Below are 26,234 nucleotides of genomic sequence, written 5' to 3'. Positions count from 1 at the left end.
AGAAAAGTTAGAGAGAGAAAGAGAGGGCGAGAGTCAGGAAAAGAAGAAAATACTAAACTCACTTAACAAAAGCGTATCTATACTAAGCTCGAAAATCCTAAGTTAAAACAACTTAAACGATGCTTAAACTTTTCCTCAGAAACACGCGCCCAATCGGGCCCGCCTTTTTTTTCTTCGTGAGCTTCTCTTCTTGCGCCCGATCAGGCGAGGCACCGCCCTATCGGGCGCGCCTTTGGGCGGAGACCCTTGCACCGGGCGGTGACACTTCGGGCTACTTGGACTCCTTGTTTAGGCTTGTAACTCTGCCCAAACCAAATATCCTCCTTGGGGCTTTAATCATTCGGTCCAATGCCTCATCTTCTCATAAGTCGAGCCCTTAATCACCGAGTCAAATTCATTTAACTTGGTCTTGGGCTTTAGATACTCGGCCATAAAATACGAACAAACTCCAATATTTTTGTAGGGGCTCAATAAGCTCGGGAATCACCATAATTCTGCAAATTCCTACAAAATAATACCAACTCTACAAAAACACTAGAAAACGTATATTAGTAATAAAAATAGCTCCGTAGAGCTCAAATAAGCACAAATATGACCGTGGGATGGGGAATATATATATATATATATATATATATATATATATATATATATAATAGACTTATCAAACTCCCCCAAGCCAAACCTTTGGTTGTCCCTAAGCAAAGCAATGAATAAATAAACCAATACTTCACCCCCAAGTACAATTTAAATCAATAAATATAATTCAAGGAAAATCTAATAAATATGTATCAAAGTCAATCAATCAAATCCATCCAACTACCAATTTCCCTAACAATTGTCAAGTAGAGCAAACCACAAGAGCATATAGAATTCAAGACTAGTGCTCACCCACTCTACTCTCATTTATGTGGCGAGTAAAGAATGTACTCGATCGCTCTCTAACCACCCCTTTATTGTGAACAATGCCCTCCCAAACTCACAACACTCGTGTGTTTAAAGAGACATGCACTCAACCTAATAATCGACTCAAAATATATCAAATCATTCTTTGTATTGATAAACAACTAATTCACATTCACACAACTCTATGCACAAAGGTCGGAAGGTCTTCAAAGCTTGTAATGTAAGGCTAGGGTAAAGGGTAGGAAATATTTGGGAAAATGTGAGAGAAAAGCAATGCTTAAAGGGAGCCAAAACCTAATAAAACCCAAGGTCAAAAATAAATAATGACCAAACATCTCCAACATACTCAACTCCACCAAAAATTCACCAAATACAACTTCAATCATAACAATAATATTTTTCAACTCTTCCAATAAATAACTCATAAAAATATAATAATATAGAATTTGAGTGAATAAACAAACTTTGAACACATTCTTTTTTTTTTCAGACTTGATACTTTTTTTTTTAATTCTTTTGGATTTTTTTCTTGAGCAACCTTCAACTATTACACTTGGACATTGAAACAATTTTTTTCTTTTTCTCTTTTTTTTTTCTTTATATTTCACATTGGAATTTTTCAACTTTTGAACACTTTTTAATTTTTTTTCCAATCATAACATAAGAACAAATAAATAACTTCTCAAATTCACCCAAATTGTGCAAATAAATAAGCACACTACAACTCCCTCACCTCACTAACTATTAGCTCCCACAAGCCAAGCTTGGGACTAGTAACCAATGGGGCTCAAATAGGCTAGTAATATGGCTAAATAAACAATAAATAGTCAAGGCAACATGGGTAGCAAGAAGGGAACAAATGTATCTAATATCGTCTGAAGGCTACCTAAAAGAATGAACGCCTTTGTCCTCCACAATGTGCATAATGGTGAGCCATATAAACATTACTCATAGTTGCAAACCAATACTCAAATTCATTGACATACTAGGAACTATCACTCATTTCTAACCAAATCAACTAGTCAAGCACTATATTCACAAGTAGTTGGACAAAATTGACGCATGTTAAGGTATCTAAGCAATCAAACTTCAAATCATGATCAACAAATCCACAATGCTCATCGTCATATACCAAGAATCAAAACAAATTTTTTTCACGTATGGGGCACAGGGAAGCATGATTTACAATTCATTGGAACGTATTTTTGGATTTTTTTCAATTTTTTTGTATTTTTCAAATAGGAAAGCAATAATACTATATTAGAAAGCAATAAAAGAAAGAAACCATACCTTAATCCGAAAATTCCCCCAAGCCAGAATCAGACAAAGTCCTCATTGGCTCAGGAATTAGCCTAGCATGGCTAAATGTCATCTGGTTTTAAGAAAGAGACAAGGCAAAGAGGGAAAAGATAAAAAGAAAAAGGAAAGAAAAGAACAAAGAAAATTAAAGCGGGAAGGGGGGGGGGGGGGGGGGGGGGTATGGCGCGGTCGGTCGGGCGGCCGTTCGCCTGGTCGGGCGAAAATAAGGACATAAACTCGTTAACCTCGCGCCCGATCGGGCGGCTCTTCGCCCGGTCGGGCGATTTTGTGTCCTCGATAAAGTTCTTTCACGTGCCTGGTCGGGCGCCATCTCGCCTGGTCAGGCGAAATTTGTCGTATATGGACCTTTTCTCCCGCCCGATCGGGCGAAATTAAGGCCACAATCTTTCTTCTTCTCGCGCCCGATCGGGCACGACTTCGCCCGGTCGGGCGGATCTTCCGTAGCTTGTACTGGGGGTTCTTTATCATTAATTGCAAGGGGCACCTCCTTAGGCTCAAATTGCCTTGGTTCCCCACTCGACTGAGCCACTACTACTCGATCAGGTGGGACTCTCATTAAGGGCTCAATTATCGTAACCTACTCACCTTGCTCCTCGACCTCATCATCAAAACCAAGCCCTTCACAATATAGAGCTCGTTCTATTGCATCCACTTCTTCCTTCCATGTCTTAGTTTTACCTGTAGAAGATGCAACACTAGATACCGCCACCAAGGGATTTTTAACAAGAACTTGGGGCTCATTAGAACAATTGTTTTCAATCACATCAATGCTTAAACACTTCTCCTCAATCATGGGGCTTTTAGGGGCATTATTCAAATTAAAAACAATATTATCATCCCCTACTGATAGTGTCAATTTTCCACCTTGTACATCTATAATTGCTCCCGCAATATTAAGGAATGCTCTACCCAAAATGATTGGAGTTTGTAAATCCTCAGCCATATCAAGAACAACAAAGTCAACAGGTATAAAAAATTTACCTACTTGAACGGGAAAATCCTCTAAAATACTTAAGGGGTATTTAAAAGAACGGTCGGCCATTTGTAGAGTAATATTAGTAGATTTTAATTTACCCATATTTAGCTTTGAACACACAGACAATGGCATGACACTAACACTAGCACCCAGATCACATAATGCATTATCAATCTTCAGATTGCCAATATGACAAGGAATAGAAAAACTACCGGTGTCTTTTAGTTTAGGTGGAGATTTATTTTGAAGTACGAAACTACATTCTGCAGTTAAAGCGATAGTCTCTACCTCATTAATAGACCTTTTCCTAGTCAATATTTCCTTCATGAATTTTGCATACGTAGGAATTTGTGTAATTAGTTCTGTGAAGGGCACTGTTACCTACAGATCTTTAACCATCTCCAGAAACTTACCAAACTGCTTATCCGAATTTGTTTTTAAGTGACGATTGGGGAATGGTAGTTTGATAATCGGCTTTGGAGCATTACTGCTCTTATCTGGAGCTGCTATCTTCCCTAGAGTTGTACCCTGCAATGTATTATCAGAAATATTAGTACTACTCTTTAGCCCTGTAAGGCAATTAGCAACATTGTTAGGTTTAATGGAATTAAGATTAGCATTATTCATTAAAATAGGATCATCATCTCTGGGCATAGGGGGCCCTTCATAGTGTGAACCACTCCTTAGAGTAATTGCGAAAGCTTGATCCGTAGGCCTGGTTGGCTGTGCTGGCAAGGCTCCCTGTTGACGGGCTTGTAGAGTAGAAGAAATCTGCGCAATTTGATTATCTACTATTTGGTTATGTGCTATGATCGAATCAATTTAAGCATCTCTACTCTCCATGTGCTTTTGCATACTAGCTAGCATCGCTCTAAAATCTGCCAAAGCAGGGTCGGAAGATGAGGGGGGTTGTTGTGGTTGGTTCTTCTGGCCAGCATTGGGGTGGTAATATTTCTGCTGTGGTTGTTGTGGCGCCTGTGATTGTTGTGGAGGTGGCGGATTTTGAACATTGGTGCTCCGGTAAGAAAGATATGGATGATTCCGGAACCCAGGATTGTAGGTGTTGGAGTATGGGTCATTTTGCCTATAAGCTTGAAAGGCATTGACTTGCTCCACGGAACTCCTGCAATCTTGCTCCCAATGACATATAATTCCACAATTTTCACAGAAAGCCTCATTAGCATTATTATTAATTGCAGAAACATTAGCTATATTTGCAGTACTAAGATTATCTAATTTTTGACAAATAGAGGTTAATTAAGCTTGTAAAAAGGATACAGAGTCGACACTATGTTTCCCTTTGTTAGCAAAGCCTCTAGGATTCCCATATTAGGAATTGTGGATTGCCATATCTTCGATAACTTGACCTGCATCATCAACATTAAGGTTCATAAACCTCCCACTAGCTGCAGAATCCAATATTGTTTTAGATGAATTTCCAATCCCATTATAAAAGGCTTGGATTAATTGCCACTATGCCAAATTATGGTGGGGACACTCCCTCTACAAATCTTTAAATCTTTCCCAAGCCTCATACAAAGTTTCATCTGGCTCTTGGGCAAAGTTTTGAATTGCGCTTCTTAGCAAAGTTGTCCTCTCTACAGGGTAATATTTATTATAGAAATTTAAAACAAGAGTCTCCCATTTAGTTATACCAAGTGTAGTTCTATTTAATCCATTATACCATAATTTGGCTTATCCACATAAAGAAAAAGGAAAGAGAATCTCCCTGATTTGGTCCTGTGTGACCCTAGCTTGCCTGATGGTATTACAATATTGACAGTAGTCTGCAATATGAAAATTTGGGTCTTCACCCTTAGCTCCACTGAATTGCTTCCTTTCTATCATCGTGATGAATTGGAGTTTAATCTCGAATTGTACCCCATCAAGAGCCGGAGCGGGAGTAAGATGTGGAAAATCTGTAAGCGTCGGCTGCGAATAATCACTGAGCTTCTTTGGTGCCGTCATCTCTGATTCTGAATCTGAAGGTACTTCTGAATAACTAAAATCAGTTGGAGAGTCTCGGCGATTATTGTTATCCCCAAGACCCGCCAGGATTTGCCTGTAAAGATTCTTTTGTTTATGAAAAGAGCTTTCGATCTCAGGGTTGAATGGGATATAACCTGATCTGGAACACCTGGGCATACACAAAGAACTAGACGACAAATATGAGAACTTTCCCAAAGAACTTACGTTGTCTAGGACGAAAGAAAATAATCTAGACTATAAAAACAATCAGAAATAAAAATAAAATTGTTTCCCCGGCAACGACGCCAAATTTTGACAGGCTAAAGTCGTATCACCTAATCAAAAGTAATTCCTAAAACCACTAACTAATAATAGATAGGGAAGTAGGGTCGAATCCACAGGGAAACAAGTCTTTCTATTCCTAATTAATTATTACAATCTAAATTATTAAGTAACCAAAAGTTGTTATTTAAAGGAACTATACTACGAAGAATATGAGTAAGGAGAAATCAAATAATAAAATACCTAGGGCATAGGTTCAGCAATACATAATATTGTAGGGTAAAACATATCAATCAATCATCAATAAATCAATTAATTAGATCATAAAGGGCTTTCTCTACGTATTACAATCACAGAGTTAATTTACCGGTATTAAATCTCATCTCGACCTAACCATTTATAAATTAGTCTGCCTATTGAAACTTAGCCTAAACATCATTTCTCATCTCTCGAATCTCGAATCAATATTGCTAAACTCATACGAATTAAATCTGGCCAAATCTAATCGCATAACATTAAATCAATCAATAGGAAATTAATCAAGCATTGACAATTAACAATAATAAATTATCCCTTCATATTATTTATGGATCCCCATAACCCAGAAAGAAAATTACTCACACATAATTAAATATAAACTAAACCAAGTAATTAAAGAAGTCATGATGAAAGAGAGAGAATAAATAACTGAGATTAAAGGAGAAGAAATCATTACCAAAGTTGAAGGAAACAAGAGATGGAGTTAAAACAAAGAGTTGTAGTGAGAGAAAATAATACTAGAGTTTAAAAGGAGAGAGAGAGAGAAAAGTTAGAGAGAGAAAGAGAGAGAGAGAGAGTTAGGGAAAGAAGAAAAGAATACTAAACTCGCTTAACAAAAGCGTATCTATACTAAGCTCGAAAATCCTAAGTTAAAACAACTTAAACGACGCTTAAACTTTTCCTTAGAAACACGCGCCCGATCGGGCCAGCCTTTTTTTTCTTCGTGAGCTTTTCTTCTTGCGCCCGATTGGGCGAGGCACCGCCCGATCGGGAGCGCCTTCGGGCGGAGACCTTTGCACCGGGCGGTGACACTTCGGGCTACTTGGACTCCTTGTTTAGGCTTGTAACTCGGCCCAAACCAAATATCCTCCTTGGGGATTTAATCAATCTGTCCAAATGCCTCATCTTCTCATAAGTCGAGCCCTTAATCACCGAGTCAAATTCATTTAACTTGGTCTTGGGCTTTAGATACTCGGCCATAAAATACGAACAAACTCCAATATTTTTGTAGGGGCTCAATAAGCTCGGGAATCATCATAATTCTGCAAATTCCTACAAAATAATACCAACTCTACAAAAACACTAGAAAACGTATATTAGTAATAAAAATAGCTCCGTAGAGCTCAAATAAGCACAAATATGACCGTGGGACGGGGAATATATATATATATATATATATATATATATATATATATATATATATATATATATATATATATATATATATATATATATATATAATAGACTTATCAGCTACGAATGCCGAAACACCTCTTCTTTTTACCATCTTTTAAACTTGTTAAAATCATAGACTAAAGTTTCAATGACATATCGAGGGACTTTAGATCAACGATGCCATAATTGAGAGGATATCATCCTCTTTACTCTTTTTAAACCGATATCTTCTCAAAACATCACATCAACCAAGACATCCTTTACTTGTAAAAGCGTTCTACACTTGCAAAGGATCAATCTAGATTCTTTAGCGTGTTAAGACTAGAAAATACTTTTTCTAGCCTTAATAGCTACTTGTCTCAAACACTTAGCGAATCAAGGATTGCTTTAACATCCTTAATGTTTTGGGTGTTTTTAGTCCATCGGGAGAGTTACAGCTCGAAGACTAGTTCGGTGCGGCCTGTACCTGCAAAACAACGAAGACTCCGGGTGGTTGGAGATCCGCCTCCGACGATCAAGTTAGAACGTGTTTGGAGAATGTAAAGAGTGTGGAAAAAGTAAAGTAAGATCTTCTCGGATTCTAAGATCAGGTGTTTTCTGTGATGAGAGAGAATGTAGGGTAGTGTAATAAATGAATGTGTCCCCAAAATAGGGAAAATCTCCCTAGGATTTATCAATAGGTAATGTTGCTCCAATACCCAGCCAAAGGGCTACTACGGTACCAACCAAAAAGACAGTTGTAGCTACTGGACGTAGAAATGGATTTTGGAATTTATTAAAATTTTCTAAAAAAGGAACGGTTAATAATCCCGCGGGTACTGAAACCATTAAAAGAACGCCTAATAACTTATTTGGTACTGTAAGAAGTATTTGAAATACAGGAAAAAAATACCATTCAGGTAATATTTCCAAAGGGGTTGCAAATGGATCCGCCGGCTCACCAATCATTGATGGTTCTAAAACTGCCAAGCCTATGTTACACGTAATAGTACCTAAAATTACTACAGGAAAAATATATAAAAGATCATTAGGCCATGCGGGCTCCCGGTAATATTTATGCCCCATGCCTTTCGTTAATTTAGCCCTTAATATAGGATCATTTAAGTCAGGTTTTTTTGTTATTAGGATAGGTGAATTCTTTTCTTAGAGATTCGATTCATCTCCCGAATGAACCGGACATGAGAATTTTTCATCATCCGGCTCGAGCAAGAATCAAAAGAACCAAATGGATCCAGAATATGGATCTTATCCATCTAAAAGGTTTACTGTAAGAACCTATTTCTTAAATCCTACTTTCCGAAGTTGTTATTATACATGGAAAGAAATTCTGCTCTTACAAATAAATGATCAACACCCAAGTAGGCTTACAAAGTTGATCATGCTCAAATGCTTTTTAGGTCGTCTCATACCTTGTAATTGGTGTTTATCTCCAAGTATTTTGGAGATTTTGACTTTCTATAAAATAGAAAATTATATATTTATATTACAAATAAAGGGTTTACTTGTTACTAATATAGCCTAGTCTCTATTGTTCTTTAGATCCCTAGTTTCACTCCAATAGTATCATAGATCAAGTCAATGCAAAGGACATGAATGCATTTCAATACTATTCAAACTATTAATAAAATAATAATCAAGAAATAATAATATAATCTAGATTATATTATGCAAAATCACACACTCGACTGGATCTTACGGAGCCCATTCATTCATCACATGATTCAGGGTTGATCATAGAATAGATTCTCTTGAAACGAACCAACCTATCCTCTTTATAGGACTTACTTATATGGCGGTTGGACAAAAGACACATTTGAGTATGAATTTTAATGTGACAGAAACAGACATATACCTGCACGGCCTAATCAATAGTTCAAGTCACACACTCCCATAATCCATTTTCATTTCGTAGAATTACCCTCAACTAGTTATGTTAAATAACTAAACATAAAATTTAACTAAATACAAAATTATGAAGTTGAAGGAAAATATCCAAATACATAGATTATTATTTTCAATAATCCATACATGTAGCAATGAAATACTATTGTTCTTCCCTCAAGTAATAAATTATTGATTACAAATATCTATGATATACTTTTTCTATTCTATAAGGGCCCAAAAAAACCTTGTTTACGTATCATTAGAAAGTGCAATAACATAAATACGGAAGTAAGAAAAGGCAATACAAAAGTGTGTAAACTATAAAATCGAGTCAAAGTGGATTTTTCCACACTAGCACTTCCACGTAATAACTCTACCAAAGGTATTTATATGGTCATGGGAAGACGTGCTCATTAGGTCATTCTGACCTAATGGGCTGCGCCGTTTTGTGGCTTTCTCGGGAATTGGGTGTTGAAGGCCGCAATTTTAGCTGATATCTGAGGCTGACACGTGTCAGCTGGTGAGTGGCCCATGTTGGACCTGTCCATGCTTAACACGTGTCCCTCTCTGATTGGGCCACGTGTCTAGGGTATTTTTACCCTAAACATTTGCCCCTCACAAGGGTGATGTGGCTGGCCACAGGGCGCTTGTGACATGCGTCTCCCCATGGGAGGTGAACAGTAAAAAAGAGTGTTCACCTTTTGAGGTGTGACGGGGATGCCTCTGTTTTCACCCCTCTATGGATAGGTGATGAGTGTCATTTATAACACTCATTTAGCTTCTTTTAGGATGATTTTTCATTGTTTTTAACATCTCTTTTATCTCATTTTCTCTATTTTTACTTGTATTCTCTCTACTTTGCATTTTCTTTAGTTGCTTTCTTAATTTCTTGCTTTTCTTAGTTTATTTTGCATTTTTTTCTTTACTTGTTTTCTTTTCATTTGATTCTAGGAAGTTGGCGATGTTCGAGAGGCTCAATGGCATTCTCTCGGGGTTTTCAAGCCAAAGATGTGTACCGATCCCTCCTTTTGAAGCCCAAAAGCAAAGGTATGCAAGAGTCAAATCTTCAAGGATGCGCCTTATACTGCGTGGACATGAAGAGGCGGTGCTGAACCCACCGTAATGGCTCCTAGAAACTGCCACTATCAACATGCATCATCCGGAGCTCACGGGGTCATTTTCAAGCGCACAAAAGGGAATCCCCTGCCTTCATGGCGCGGCCGCGCGCGAGGGAGGAGTGGCGCGGCCGCGCAGTTGTCAGGAGTGGCCGCACCTCTCTCTCTTCCCTATTTCCGTACCCATTTTGTTCCGGCCGTGCTAAGGAGTGAGAGGCTGTTCCTTTTAAGGTCTCTTTTGGACGTCTAACTAACTTCTTCTTAGTTAGCTTTTCTGTAAATAGATTTCCTTCATTTTCTAGAGAAAGAGGATAGAAGAAGTTTTAGACATAATTTTGATTATAATTTTAGCTTAGTTGAGAGTTTCTCTCTCTAGTTTTAAGGTTGGTTTAGGAGTAGATTTAGAGAGAGAAAGTGAGAGATTTCAATGGTGATTTGAGAGATTAATGATACAAGGGTGACAATTGTGTTAAAGATCTTCTCTATTATCAATAAGCATTTCTAACTTTATCTCATCTTATTGTTTTATTTTTATTCATGTTTGTTGGGTTTGATTTTGATGTTTGATCTTGATTAATGTAATTGCTCTTTGTATTTTGTTGATTCTTGATTTCTTTAGTTGTTTGTTGATAGATGATGATTTTTGAGTAGTTGTTTGGCTAGGAATTGGGTGAAACTTGTATGATTGATTAATTGTAATTAATTTGGGAATTGTGTTGATTGATTGTTGAGATTAAAGTGATTAGTGTAAGTTTGCATGTGTGTAATTCGATTAGGCCTTGAGAATTATGCTATTGTAATTGCTAATGACACGACCAATTAATTTAGGAATTGCAATTATCGATTGGTTTGGATTGTGAATCTCTTAATTTGTTATTTGTAAAGACATCTAGCTTAATGACTAGGAGATAGCTCTTTGATCCCAATTGATAGCTCTTATCAATAGTCTTCACAACCATTGATTGGCATGTTTGTCCCAAGTTGTTGCAATTGTCATGATTACTTGTTGATCCCCATTCCTAGTGTTTTATTTGTTTGGTTGTTATTAGTGTTACCTCTTTACCCTTGTCTTCAACCTAGCTTAGGCGTCCAAATTGAAAGCATTTGAACATAACTGTTCCTTTGGGTTTGACCCTTGACTTACCTCTATACTTTTATTTAGGTTTGTTAAGTGTTTATAAATTTAGTTTGACTTAGGGAGGATTAGTCAACGACATAGTTTTTCCCCTCGTCAAAATGGCGCCGTTGCCGGAGAATGATGTCTATGTTTGAGTGTTTTTGATTACTTGAGTCCAGTTCTTTGTACACACTCTTCTTTTATTTGATTTTTGCTTGTTTTTTTTTTTTTAAAATGCCATGTCTTTCGTTTCCTCAATATGTCAATGAGCCTTTTTGTGAATATTTTAATAGAGTTGAGGTATTTATTGATTATAATTGTTGTGATCTTTTGGAGGCTTGTGAGATTTGTTATTTTGGTTTGAATGAAAAAACTAGGGATGAAGTTGAATGCATGCATAATGGTGAATTTAGAGCATTGTCAATTGATGATGCTTGGGATTTTTATGTTTGGTTTGCTTGGGATGTCTATAATAGGGGTAATCATGTTTCTAATAGTGATGTGCAATGTCTTGATTCTTCTTATGTTAGCATGAATTCCCATGATTTGTCACATGATCCTATTAGTGAACATAGAACAAATGATTTTTACTCTATTTCCTCTTTTGCTCATGATGATGAGGTTCATGCTCAAGTTGATGCTAATGGTGTGTTTCAAGTTTCTTCATTATTTACCATGCCTTCTTGTGATGTGATTCGTTCCCTTAATAACAAATTTCAAGTGTTTGATTGTGCCCCTACTCCCTAATGTGATGATTATGCTCATGATTTTAATGTTTCTTCCAATCTTGGTTGTACTCCTTTTTTTTTGTTGAACCTCAACCTTCTACACCATTTGAATCTCTTGTTGATATTTTTGAATCTCAAATTAGGCATATTGAGCTTAGTAATGAGATTGGTGCTATTAAGGAGTCGATTCTTAATTCTATGAGAAGTCAATTGGAGATGATGAAAAAGAGTGAGGAGAATTTTGAGGAGGAAAGAAGGAGAGGTGGAAAGCTTGAAAGCCAATTGTCATCTTTGATGCTTGTTTGTGAAAATTCTAAATCTAATGTGTGTGTTGAGGATGATGATGATGATTTTGAGCAACCAAGAGTGTGTGAGGATCCTATTAGTGAGCATAGGAGTGAAGGAAAGGGAGTTGAGCGTGGTGATGATGAGGATCATTTTGTGAATCTAAACTGCCATTCCTTTGTTGATTGTGATGAGTCTCAAGTGCATGATTGTGATTCTTCTATCCATGAGTATTTGGACTCGTTTGAGGTTATGTCCAATGTGTTCTTTGAGAGTCAAAAGAATACCCATAGCCTTTTGAATGAGTTCATTGAGGATGCTTTATGGGAGAGAGATGAGTTTGAAATGAATTTGCATCCATTCATGCATGGTTTTGAGACTTTGGGATTTAAGGATGTTGAGGGAGTTGTTGTTCATTATTGTGATGGAGGGGATTATGTAGTTCCTCTTGAAAGTTGGATGTTTGAGGGAGATAAAGATCATGAGTGTTCTTCTTTTGAGGATTCTATGATTGATTTTCATGCTCTTATTGGTGATGTGAGGCATGGTGGTGAGGAAGAGTTCATTTATGAGACCATTGCCCCTATCCCTTCTTCTCATGTCCCCTTTTCAAGAAAATTTAACCATATCCCCTACATTCATATGTCCCTCCCTTCTTTTGTCAATAAGCCAATTAGGGACCCCCTTGTCTATGATGATTTACATGTCCCTCATTCGTTTTTCTACTGAGGAAAAGGGAGATTTTTGCCAACCAAAAATATTTTGAGGAGAGTTTGCCTTATTTTTCTTCTTCTTCTTCTTCTTCTTCTTCTTCTTCTTTTTCTTCTTCTTATTTTGTTGAATTTTCCTTTGATTTTTCTTCTATTTCTTGGCATCTCTCTCCTCACTTGCGTGTAATGATCTTGTTGCACGTTCTTATTCCGTCATTTGCCGATCTAGACCCCCCATGAAAGTGTAGTAGTGCATTTGACAAGCACTAGTGGAAAAAAGGCCATCCGTAACGGGCAAAAAAGGCTCATCCGTAACGAGCAGCGTCCGTTACGGATGGCCGTTATTATTCGTAACGGGCACTGTCCGTTACGAATAACCCATTATTCGTAACGGACATTTCAAATGTCCGTTACGAATAATGGGTTATTCGTAACGGGCGTTTCAAATGTCCGTTACGAATAATGGGTTATTCGTAACGGGCGTTTCAGGTGCCCGTTACGAATAAGGCCTTTTTTGTACTAAAATAAGTCCTTATTCGTGACGGACACCTGAAACGCCCGTTACGACTAACCCATTATTCGTAACGGACACCTCAAATACATGTTACGAATAAGGTTTTATAGTATATAATTAAATACTTATTTGCAACGGGCAACAAAAATGTCCGTTACGAATAAGTGCTTATTTGTAACTGACAACTCTCCTGCCCGTTACAAATAGTCATTAAATTAAACTTTTTTTTTTTATTAAATTTCGGCAGAATGTATTTGCATATAATTAATATATATTAATTAAAACCTGTTATAATAAAACTGTTACTGTAAATAAACAATTATGGCCGAACAAAATTTCGTAAAAATTAATACGACATAATATAAAAATTTAAGTAGTAAAACATTACAAATAAAAAATTGTATAAATTTATCCAACACATACAACAACACTAATAATATTACTTTGTTCTACCTAAGCTAATAGTTATGCATTCAATAAATATTTAGTTCTAAAGTATTGCGCCCACTGTTCTCGAACCACATTCAACTCGTCAACATCATACGGGGCTTTCCTTGGACAAAAATCGTATAAAAAAAATAAAAAAAAAAACATATGAATGAGGTTACAAAATAAAAATTATCCATAATAAAAACAATCATTACAATAAATGTGATGGTCCAAATTATAGAAGTAAAACTCAAAATATAGAAATAAAACACATAACATCTATAATTAACTTATATTTTGGTTTCTATGAATTGAAATCAATGAAAAGTGACCATTTACTCACTTTTGGGAGCGTATAAAGCCAAAAAGGCTTCAAAATTGCCTAAGGGACTTTTATCTTTCTCATATTTCATGTATTAGTCCAAATTATAGAAATAAAACACATAACATCCATAATTAATTTATATTTTGGTTTTTATGAATTGAAATCAATGAAAAGTGACCATTTACTCACTTTTGGGAGCATATAGAGCCAAAAAGGCTTCAAAATTGCCTAAGGGACTTCTATCTTTTCCATCTTTCATGTATTAGTCCAAAATATAAAAATAAAACACATAACATCTATAATTAACTTATATTTCGGTTTCTATGAATTGAAATCAATGAAAAGTGACCATTTACTCACTTTTGAGAGCGTATAGAGCTAAAAAGGCTTCAAAATTGCCTTAGGGACTTCTATCTTTCCCATCTTTCATGTATTAGTCCAAATTACAGAAATAAAACACATAACATCTATAATTAACTTATATTTCGGTTTCTATGAATTGAAATCAATGAAAAGTGACCATTTACTCACTTTTGAGAGCGTATAGAGCTAAAAAGGCTTCAAAATTGCCTTAGGGACTTCTATCTTTCCCATCTTTCATGTATTAGTCCAAATTACAGAAATAAAACACATAACATCTATAATTAACTTATATTTTGGTTTCTATGAATTGAAGTCAATGAAAAGTGACCATTTACTCACTTTTGGGAGCGTATAGAGCCAAAAAGGCTTCAAAATTGCCTTAGGGACTTCTATCTTTCTCATCTTTCATGTATTAGTCCAAAATATAGAAATAAAACACATAACATCTGTAATTAACTTATATTTTGGTTTCTATGAATTGAAATCAATGAAAAGTGACCATTTACTCACTTTTGGGAGCGTATAGAGCCAAAAAGGCTTCAAAATTGCCTAAGGGACTTCTATCTTTCCCATCTTTCATGTATTAGTCCAAATTATAGAAATAAAACACATAACGTCCATAATTAACTTGTATTTTGGTTTCTATGAATTGAAATCAATGAAATGTGACCATTTACTCACTTTTGAGAGCGTATAGAGCCAAAAAGGCTTCAAAATTGCATAAGGGACTTCTATCTTTCCCATCTTTCATGTATTGGTCCAAATTAACACAATAAAACACATAACATCCTTAATTTGATGCAATACTCCAAAGACTATCTGAGATATCATCCATATGATAACTGAAAGCTTTTCTTAATGTAGGCAACACACTCACAAGAACATCTGGTTTACGCCTTAAAACCACAGCCAAAACCGCAAATAAAGCAACCTGTCACATATAGCAACATCCATAAGACAACAACAAAATGACTAAATATATTTCGGGATTCGGAAACTTTCATAGGATACTTTGAGAGTGGAGAGTAATATGACCAATTATTGTAAAAGACTTATGAGCAAGAAAGTGAAAGGAGTGTTAGGCTGGTAGCACAGTCAGTGTTCTCATTAACTCCAATGACATAGTAATACTGACAGAACTCGATACATCCTTCCACAGTCTATGGTGTGACAAACATCTAATAACCTAACATTTATGACAATTTAATAATGAAAAAATCACAAATATTTTGCAACTAAACACAGTAGAACCAGGATTCTAGCGTCGATCTAAACCGAAAACATCAAAAATTGAAGAACAACATAGAAATCAATCCAAAAACATATATAAAGAAATCACACACCAGATCTAATTCCAAATCAAACTGAACAAATTCATCAAATCAAAATAAAAGATAAAAAAACGAAGCGATGATAAGCTGATAGATCTACATAAGAGAGAAAGATAGCATGAACATTGTAAAAAAGCAATGGAAATGGAAGAATGATAAGCAATGGAACGAGGAGATTGATCAACAGAAAATTCATGGGTACTGTAAAATTGATTAATATAACCAACATTTTCAATCATTTCTCAAAATAACCATCATTTAACCAAATTTACCCAGAAAAAATGGTGGGTAATACAAAAATGAATGAATTTAAACATTATCTTCAATCCTTTATCAAAATACCAATACCATAACCAAATTCAACCAGGAAAACATGTACATTGCATAAATTAATAAAATTAAACACATTTACAGTCATTTTCATAAACACCCACAATGAAAAAAAATGAAAAGACAGAAAAAAAAAAAAAAAAAAAACTAACATCTTGAGAGGAGATCTTGAGCCAAGTAGGTGGTGTGCGCTTGTAGGGGAGAGCAGAGGAAGAAATACCCTTTGAATTAAACAAAAACAACAAAAATTGACAGAAAATTAAACAAGAGAAAAAACCAACTTTGAATTGGCAGAAAATTAGCAGAAAATTAAACATAAATCAAAAGAAAGAAACTCTCAATGCAATCTACTAATTAAACAAAAAAAACAAGCTACAAATCAATTCAGTTACTCATACCAAATTGTCAGATTTTAAGCCGCAATGAGGACCGAGATGCTTCAATGGAGAGAGATTGGAGAGGACTGAGCTGCTTCAATGGAGTTGAGGGAGCTGAGGACCGAGCTACTCCTGAAACATCAATTTCAATTCACTTCCATTTCCCAGCAAAATTAAAAAATCAAATTAAACAAGTAAAATCAATTAATTAATTTGGAAAAATAAAAATAAAAATTAAACCTATAATTAATTAATTGCAATTAAGCAAATTGAAACAAGGGTTGCGAAATTGGGGCTTATAGGAAGATTTGATGGGAATTTCTTGAGCAGGAAGCTAAGGGCGAGCTTGAGCTGCTTCAATGGAGAGAGCTTGAGCTGCTGCAATGAAGAGAGCTTGGGAGTGAGAAAAGAAGTCGCGAGAAAGCGCAGCTGAGGACCATCGGAGTTTGAGGACCACTAAGCTTGAGGACCACCGGAGTTTGAGGACCACCGAGCTACTTCAAGAGTGCTTGAGCTGATAACCGAGCTACTTCAATGGAGTTAAGGGAGCTGAGGACGACGACCGAGCTGCTTCAATATTGGAGAGAGAAAGGGGAAATAATATTTTGAGAGAGAGAGTGAAAAAGGGAAAATTAAAAGTTAGGGTTTACTTTGAAACATATTCGTAACGGGCAAGACTTGTTGGTTACGACTAGTTGGTTATTCGTAACGGGCAAGATTTGTTGGTTACGACTAGTTGGTTATTCGTAACGGCCGGAATAATGCCCGTTACAAATAACTACTCATTCGTAACGGACACCAATCTGCCCGTTACAAATATATCTTTTCCTGCTCAAGTCACATATTTTTTGTAATGGACATTGAATTTACCCGTTACAAATGATGTAATTGTAACGGGAAATCATATGCCCGTTACGAATAGCTTGTTACAAATAAGGTTTTTTCCACTAGTGAAGCTCTTACGTGCGTTGAATTATTATTTCTTAGAGCGGTCTCGCTTGGACCTTAAGCAAGCCTTTCTTGGGAAATAGAGGAAATTAGCTTTGATATACTTTGGTGCATTGGTTTGGATCAAGAATCAAGGAAGTTTGACTCCTATTTTTGTTAGCACATGGAAAACAAGATTCAATGATAGAGGAAATTAGCTTTGAAAGGTTGAATTGGGTCATTTGCGGGTAGTTACACCCACCGAACATCCGCTAATATCTTTCCTTGCTCTTTCTCTAATGGTTGGTGACTTGTTGGACATGTGTTGGTTTGATGGATTGATCTCTTTGTTTTCCCCTCCCATGGATTCTATGATTTATGAGTTGAGTATATTGTCTCATTCAAGCTTGGGGGAGGGTATTCTATCATGTTTGGGGGGCTTTTGATTCATATATGCCATGCACGATTGAATACGCATTTCCATGTTCTTTTATTTTTGAAAAAACTCCAAAAAGATTTTTGTTTCTATCAAGGCAAATTTGCAATGTGTTTTGTTTTGTTCTTGCTTTGGAAATAATACTTTTGGACTTGTATAGTTGAATGCTTTTCTTCTTAAATGGTAACGGTGTGCACAGTTTGAGAGTGTCTTTGGTTGATTGTAGGATAGAGTATGCTAAGGTAGTGTCTTTAGAACTTTTGGGACCTTAAAATCGGATTCTAATTGTTTTTGAAATTTTGTAATTGCTCCCTTTTAGTGAATTTGAGACTAATAGTGAGTTATTGCCACAACCATGTGAGGTTTCATTCTTTTCAAGCCTTCTACATACTTTGCATGAGTGGCACATGGATCCTCGACTATTGAATGTTGTATCTAGAACTTGATTCTTGTCTCCCGAGATCGCGATTGGGTCATTTAGGAAGGACAAAGGCATCTTTTCGGGGTGGTGATTTTCTTTTTCTAGGATAGTTTTCTATTTCTTTGTTTAGGGTTTTTATTTGCCTACTTGCAAACCATTTGAGCCATAAACCTTCTCTTCAAGCCATATCTTTAGCTTTTGAGCCTTTTGTTTCATTCTTGTTCCCATAATTGGTTTTTGTGAAGCATTTGGTCTCTATTGTTGGAGTTTTGGTGGATGAGAATGATTGTTTGGTTCTTTTAATGAAAGCAAGTTTGTGTTGTAAATATTTTGTGAATAAAAAAGCAAATGCAAAGTTAAAAAAGCCGTCCATAGTTAAAAAAGACGAGGACAATGAAATAATGTGAAAACTAGAAAAAAAAAGAGAAAAAGCAAAGCAAATTCTTATGCATTGGCAAAAGTTATAAAAATGTGAAAATTGAAAAAGCTCAAAAATATTTTGATGTAACTGTCTTTCTCCCTATTTTAAGCATTGAGGACAATGCTTTGTTCAAGCTTGGGGGGAAGCGTTCTTACTCTTTTTGTATATATGCTTGTGATTTTAGCTTTCAATAAGTTTGGGGGTGTTGGTGTTTTTGTTTGGTGATTACTTGATTTTGGTGTTAAGATTTGGCCAATATTTGCTTCACAATTTAGGTATACCACCAAATTTCAAATTTTAGCCTACCTTCACCCTTCTCGCCCTTACATTACAACCCTTTTCAAGACCTTTTGACCTTTTTGGTTGAGTCACAAGTCGGTGGAGGGAGATGTGAGTCAAGCCTATAGAGCGGTGTGCCTTAGTCAAGATGTCGAGTAGCCTTATATCTCTTTCTTTTTCTGGTTCCTTCGAGGAACCATTAAGATACTCGCTAGAGGTGGATTTGAAGCTAATTGGGAAAATGTGCTAAAAATGTTTTGAGATGAAGGTGAATTGCGTTTCATTAGTTCTCTATGCTTAGAATATTTTAAGTTTCAATCAACCTTGGATATCTTGAAACGTACACTCCCTTACTTGTTTAGAAAGAATTGCATCCATTTGTGCTTGTTCATTTGCAAAAGTCAACTCACGAAAATTTATTTTCTTTTCTTTTCTTTTTGCTTCTTTTTCATGCTTTGCCTTGTTTGTTTGGTTTGTGAGAGTTATGGGTTATTCTATTAGGAAACCCTTACGAGAGCATCACTCGTCCTCTTGGGCAATCTAGGGTTTAAATGGCTTGTCTTTAGTTGCTAAAATTGTCCGTGATTCCTATGAAAGTGAGTCTTAGTGTATATTCTTATCTTTTTCTTCCGTTTTTCTTGGTTTGAATAAGTCTTTCATCCTAATTCTTCTTTCTTTGTTTTGCTCGAGGACGAGCAAAAGTTTAGCTTGGGGGAGTTTGATGAGTGTCATTTATGGCACTCATTTAGCTTCTTTTAGGATGATTTTTCATTGTTTTTACATCTCTTTTATCTCATTTTCTCTAGTTTTACTTGTATTTTCTTTACTTTGCATTTTCTTTAGTTGCTTTCTTAATTTCTTGCTTTTCTTAGTTTATTTTGCATTTTCTTCTTTTCTTCTTTACTTGTTTGCTTTTCTTTGATTCTAGGAAGTTGGCAATGTTTGAGAGGCTCAATGGCATTCTCTTTTGGGGTTTTTAAGCCAAAGATGTGTCCCGGTTCCTCCTTTTGAAGCCCAAAAATAAAGGTATGCAAGAGTCAAGTCTTCAAGGATGCGCCCTCATACTGCGTGGACATGAAGAGGCGGTGTTGAACCCACCGTAATGGTTCCTAGAAACTACCACTATCAACATGCATCATCCGGAGCTCACGGGGTCATTTTTAAGCGCACAAAAAGGAATCCCCTACTCTCATGGCGTGGCCGCGCGCGAGGGAAGAGTGGCGTGGCCACGCCTCTATCTCTTCCCTGTTTCCGTACCCATTTTGTTCCGGCTGCGCTAAGGAGTGAGAGGCTGCGCCTTTTGAGGTTTCTTTTGGACGCTAACTAACTTCTTCTTAGTTAGCTTTTCTATATATAGATTTCCTTCATTTTTTAGAGAGAGAGGATAGAAGAAGTTTTAGACATAATTTTGATAGTAATTTTAGCTTAGTTGAGAGTTTCTCTCTCTAGTTTTAGGGTTAGTTTAGAGTAGATTTAGAGAGAGAAAGTGAGAGATTTCAATGGTGATTTGAGAGATTAATGATACAAGGGTGACAATTGTGTTGAAGATCTTCTCTATTATCAATAAGCATTTCTAACTCTATCTCATCTTATTGTTTTATTTTTATTCATGTTTGTTGGGTTTGATTTTGATGTTTGATCTTGATTAATGTAATTGCTCTTTGTATTTTGTTGATTCTTGATTTCTTTAGTTGTTTGTTGATAGATGATGATTCTTGAGTAGCTGTTTGGCTAGGAATTGGGTGAAACTTGTATGATTGATTAATTGTGATTAATTTGGGAATTGTGTTGATTGATTGTTGAGATTAAAGTGATTAGTGTAAGTTTGCATGTGTGTAATTTGATTAGGCCTTGAGTATTATGCTATTGTAATTGCTAATGACACGACCAATTAATTTAGGAATTGCAATTATCGATTGGTTTGGATTGTGATTCTCTTAATTTGTTATTCGTAAAGACATCTAGCTTAACGACTAGGAGATAGCTCTTTGATCCCAATTGATAGCTCTTAACATTAGTGTTCACAACCATTGATTGACATGTTTGTCCCAAGTTGTTGCAATTGTCATGATTACCTGTTGATCCCCATTCCTAGTGTTTTATTTGTTTGGTTGTTTGTTTGTTAGTTGTTAGTGTTACCTCTTTACCCTTGTCTTCGCCCTAGTTAGGCGTCCAAATTGAAAGCATTTGAACATAACCGTTCCTTTGGGTTTGACCCTTGACTTACCTCTATACTTTTATTTAGGTTTGTTAAGTGTTTATAAATTTAGTTTGACTTAGGGAGGATTAGTCAACGACTTAGTTTTTCCCCTCATCAATAGGGGTTTACCCCCCCTCTTTCTCCCCCATCTTTGACCGTTCTTCAAGTCTAAAGTGAGAAAGAGAGCATTTTTCTAGAGAGAGAGACGCTGATTCCGCCTATAGCTGATTTCTCAAGGTTCCGCCTGCTTTTCCATTAAACACAACCGGTCATCGCTTGAGGTTGAGTTTCAGAGTTAAACAAAAAAGGTAATCGCCTCTCCTCTCTTCCAGCTTTTTACGTTTTTTTCCGTTCGTATTCATACGTTTTCGTATAAAATGGACTCTCCATTGACACACACGACACTACCTAGGTCATTCAGCCGGACTCCTGGTACAGCTAAGTCTAGAGCTGAGGGTGCCTTTTCTAGATATTTGAACCTTCCTTGCTCATCCCCGAATCCCTCCGTCTCTGTGTCTATGCAGGACATGATGGCTAGAGTAAAAATGACGGCTACCAAGCCAAGCAGACGGCGAGCTCTGGAAGTGCCCGCCGACGAAGTTACTCCGGATGGGGAGTGTGAGGGGTCAGTTGAGAAAAAGGGATCCTCTTCGGGTGGCACCCCGACCACTCCTAGTGATGGGATCTTAAGGGAGTCAGGCGGTAAGGAGTCCTCCTCTGTCCATAATTCAAACAAGGATTTAGGTGGCGAAGAGGCCGCTGAAAGATCTAGCTCAGAGGCTTCCAACTCCGACCAAGAAGATGTTGTTGCTGACTATCAGCAACCGATTAGGGAGCCATCTGTGACAAACCCCACGCAGGCAGGTATGTCCCTTAAGGACATTGCTACCTTAGAGGGTAGCTTTAAAGCTTTTACAGATAAACACCCAATAGGGGCGGCTGGGACATAGTAGTACCGCCTGTGGAGGCGACGGTGGCCTGGGAGGATGATATTGCCAACGCCGATAACCATTTCGGCTGCTATGAGGCTGTGATTAGAGCCGACCTCCGCTTCCCCCTTCACAGGCGAATAAAAAGAATTTTGAAGGGATATGAGTTAGGCGTCTGGCAAATCACCCCCAACTCGTGGATTAATATCTTATGTTATAAAGCCGCCTGTGAGTTCCAAAACCTTAAGCGTAGCATTGAGGCCTTTGCTCACATGCATTACATGAGCCGGGCCCCAGGCGGATTTAGGGCATGGTACACTTTGACGACGCATCCGCAGTATATGATGACGTTGGACAAGCCTTCGAAGTGGACTGGCTGGAAGAAGAAGTTTTAATTGATCTCCTTGCCCTCTTTAAGCCATAACCGGTTCCTTCGCCGATACAATAAGGACCCGACTTTGTTGGGAAAAAAGTGTGCCCTTCCTTGCATTCCTTCCAGGGCTTGGGAGCAAATAATAGAACCGGGATTTTTTAAGACCACCACCGAAACGTTGGACGATGGGACTCACATAATTGTACCCAAAAATTGGGTACCTCACCCGAATTTTCTGAAATATGAGACGTTTCTCTCCGCCTGTGGTCTTACACTACAACAAATTGACCTTTGTGCCACGTGTAAAATCGTGGCACAAGTTTAAAATTCCAGTGGCTATGTAATTTAGCCACGAGAATTTTGAAATTTACTCCCGTGGCACAAGAGGCCGTGGCTAGGATTTTGCCACGGGAAAACGGATGTCGTGGCAAATTATAAAATTTATGCCACGGGTACTCACGTGGCAAACAAATTCACTTGCCACGAATATTAACGTGGCAAATAAATTATTTGCCACAAATATTACCGTGGCTAATTATCTTGTTTGCCACATATATTATCGTGGCTAATTAGCTTGTTAGCCACAAATATTACCTTGGCTAATAAACTTAATTGATATAATTATTACCGTGTGGCTAACAACACTAGGATAGGCACCAAATCAAAGCAACTTAAAGGTAGTGGGTTTGCAATTGATAAACATACATAGAGCATATATAGTATATACACATAAAACTATGATAATTTCATTAATTGCTTGTAAATTATACACACATCATCCAAAAAAAAATCAGTATATACACTACAATAGGAGCAGCAACAATCAACAAGGGTAGTAACAGCAATCAGCAGAGAGCAGCATGCAGTACTAGCACCCAACTACAACAACAATGGCAAACCGTGGAGCATCTTAAACACCTTGCTTTCTTGGAGCACCCTAGAGCAATCCATTCCTCTTCAAATAGTTTGGCATATAGTGATAGAACAACAGGCGCATTAAAGATTCCAGCACATCCATAAGAACATTCTTTTTTCCATCTCTCATAAGGAGCACTATCAGTCCCAAGAAAATATCTTTCACTCCCACTAGTTACTACTAAAAGAAGTGTCTTCCCTGCATGTACAAGCAAAAGGTACAATCAGAGCATACAGAGATAGAAAAAATGACAGAAATTCACGTCAAAGACACAACAGAGCAAATTTCCTGGCTTTTCTTCACTTGATTAGTTGTAGCATACTATACACCCTATCTAAAATATCTTCTAAAAAAAAGAAGATTTTTTTACTTTGATTTATTACTGATTTGTAAGCACCTACTATGGATTTCCATTTCGAGCACTAGAGAACAGTAGTGGCTGCAAGCCTCATTGAAGGAGAGAGTTCATATTCAAAACAAGGTGTAGTGGAGTCATATTGGCTATTTCAGTCCCTGTTTTTTTTAATACACAACGAAAAGATACATTAGAGGCCTAACTCGCTATATACGTGTTTACAAAAGCTGCAGTCAGATACTTGGTAGTTTGCTGGTGCTTACAGTCTAAAAATTTGACATTTGAAGAAATGCACATATCATCACATATATATTGGACTTAGGTACTACCATTGTTCTGAACTAATATAAGCTTAAAACTATTAGACATATTAATAAAGCACACATAGCACATCAACAAACCGTGATGCTTTATGAGCAGATTATGAAGAAAAACCAGCAGCAGAACCAGAAGCACGCATATCAGTTTCATAGGCAATAATAGCGCACAAGCAGGCATAAAAAAATGATACTTATAACCAATTAACATAGATATTTTTTGAGTATGATTGATAAACAGGTTGATTTCAGTAACGGAAGAAAGTTAGAAACTTAGTTAGATTAACTGAAAAGGATTAACTTACCAAGACAGGACTATTTTGCTTAGCCATGTCTTAGAGCACAAGCAAACACTTTCCAAAAAGAATTGTGACACCGTCTTGCGAGTTAGATGTTATGCCAGCAAGGTACAATTTGACATCATAAACTAGTAACAACCCCACTTCCTCCTGTATAAATAATTAAAGTATTAATCAAAGACAAACTCAGATTTGAAAATTAAAAACCTTATCACCCAACTAATGACTTTGAAAAGGCTAATATACTGACACTAATATTATCTTGGCTAATGCAAGTTAAACAACTTTTTAAAAGGGCATGAGGGGCACCCACTTTGAACCTAGATCTTGACATTAAAGGGATCTGAAACATCTTAAACGCCAAATTTGATTCAATTATCAAATAATAAGGAGTCGGTTAAACCAAATTGAGTTCCTTATCTTATTAGTACTTATAGATCACATCCCCTCTCAATTAACATGTTCCTCATCAAACAATTTCATTAGAAGGATTTGGTTTTACTAAAAGCTCGAATCATCAATCTAGTGACTTAGCTTATCCTGCATTGGCAAGGATCACGGTGACTCTCAATATTCACCCTTCCCCCACAATTTATTTTGGTTTCAAATACATAATAATCAAACTAAGGTATCAAACTAACATTTTACATATTGTTTCAGAATACATTACAGTCAAACTAATGTCACAAACTCATAAAGTGTACAATGTGAAGGCATGATTTCTAGTTTTCAACAATAACTACTCATCAACAACCACTTATATCACAAATGACCATAATTTATATTCAATATGCAGGTATACATAACAAACATCCATCAAATTCAGGAAACTTAGATAATTTAAATAAATAAAAAAAAATTGCAGAGATAAAAAAGTAAAAAAAAAAAAAAAAGACAAAAATGCTTAGAATTGTATACATTAATCCAGTAGATACGAATTCAGCAAGAACCTAATAAAATAACCCAATTTAAGAAGAAAAAACAGGAAATTCTGCCCTTAAAAAAGAATTGTTAGTTCAATTGCGAATAGTGGAACTAATTTGATATCAAATAACCATTACAAAGAAATCAAATCAAATTAAGCCCAAGAAATCAAAGCATTTAACGTGAATAATTGGACCAAAAAGCCAAAATATAATGCAAAGCTAAATAACCCAGAAACCCTAACCTCAAATTTCTGATTTTTGATTCGAAATTGATTCAGATTTGCCGTTTCTTGAATTATTGCATGAAAAACCGTTTAAATTGGCTCAAAATTTAGTGTCGTATTTTTCGAATTTTCTCGAATTAAGGCTGGATATTTTAGTTCTTGAGGAAAATCCATCGAATTCTACCTTATGAATCGCACAAATTGAATCTAGGACTTGTAGACGACGGTGGAGGATGATGAATCGAAAGCCGAGAAATGGAGGATGCCATTGAGCTTTGTTTGGAACCCTCAATTTTTGTGTAATGTGAATAAAATTTAGGATATATAAAACCCTAGATTGAGAAATTGAAACTGGATGATGAAAAAAAGAAATAAAATTTTTACCTTAGAAGGTGCTTCAATGGAGAACGTTGAGTGCGCTTCAATGGAGAACGATGGGTGCGCTTTAATGGAAACTAAAGAGAGAAAGAAGGGGAAATACAGCAAGAGCACAGATCATTTGGGGGGTTGTTAAACTGAGGTAGTTTTTTATTTACTCAAGTTGACTGTTAATAAAACTTTTATAGATTTATTACTCGTACATTCAAGGGAAGTCATTTGGTTTCCAAAAAAAAAAACAATAGAAATAAGGGAATTTACTTGTGAATGCAGACGAATAAAATAAAAAGAGAAAACAATTTTAAAATTTCTTACAGTATATTTTCTCTATTGAAATTTTATGAAAACGTGTTGTTTTATTGGTGTTGATTGAAGCTAAATTCCCTTTTTTTTAAAGTTTGATTGGTGTAATAAACATAATTTTCTATAGGGACTTTATCAC

General features: G+C 36.4%; 1 long non-coding RNA gene and 1 other non-coding gene across 4 annotated transcripts; one reads left to right on the top strand and one right to left on the bottom strand.

Annotated features, from left to right (window-relative positions):
• The first annotated feature begins 4,679 nt into the window (after positions 1-4,679).
• Positions 4,680-4,786, top strand: LOC145573571 (small nucleolar RNA R71). The gene has a single exon (XR_014097557.1). It is a non-coding gene; the product is annotated as a small nucleolar RNA R71 (small nucleolar RNA).
• An 18,315-nt stretch (positions 4,787-23,101) lies between these two features.
• Positions 23,102-25,974, bottom strand: LOC145572324 (uncharacterized). Of its 3 annotated transcripts, none has more exons than XR_014096787.1 (3): positions 25,599-25,974; positions 24,271-24,414; positions 23,102-23,491 (listed from the first exon to the last, which is right to left on the bottom strand). It is a non-coding gene; the product is annotated as an uncharacterized LOC145572324 (long non-coding RNA). The 3 variants fall into 3 exon arrangements; XR_014096786.1 differs by having other exon boundaries at positions 25,433-25,972; XR_014096785.1 differs by having other exon boundaries at positions 25,799-25,965.
• Positions 25,975-26,234: the final 260 nt, after the last annotated feature.

Source organism: Chenopodium album, chromosome 12, assembly GCF_948465745.1.
Source record: "Chenopodium album chromosome 12, dcCheAlbu1.1, whole genome shotgun sequence".
Taxonomy (NCBI): Eukaryota; Viridiplantae; Streptophyta; class Magnoliopsida; order Caryophyllales; family Amaranthaceae; genus Chenopodium; species Chenopodium album.
The sequence above is the reverse complement of the archived record's forward strand: the minus strand, read 5'-3'. Positions and strand labels throughout refer to the sequence as shown.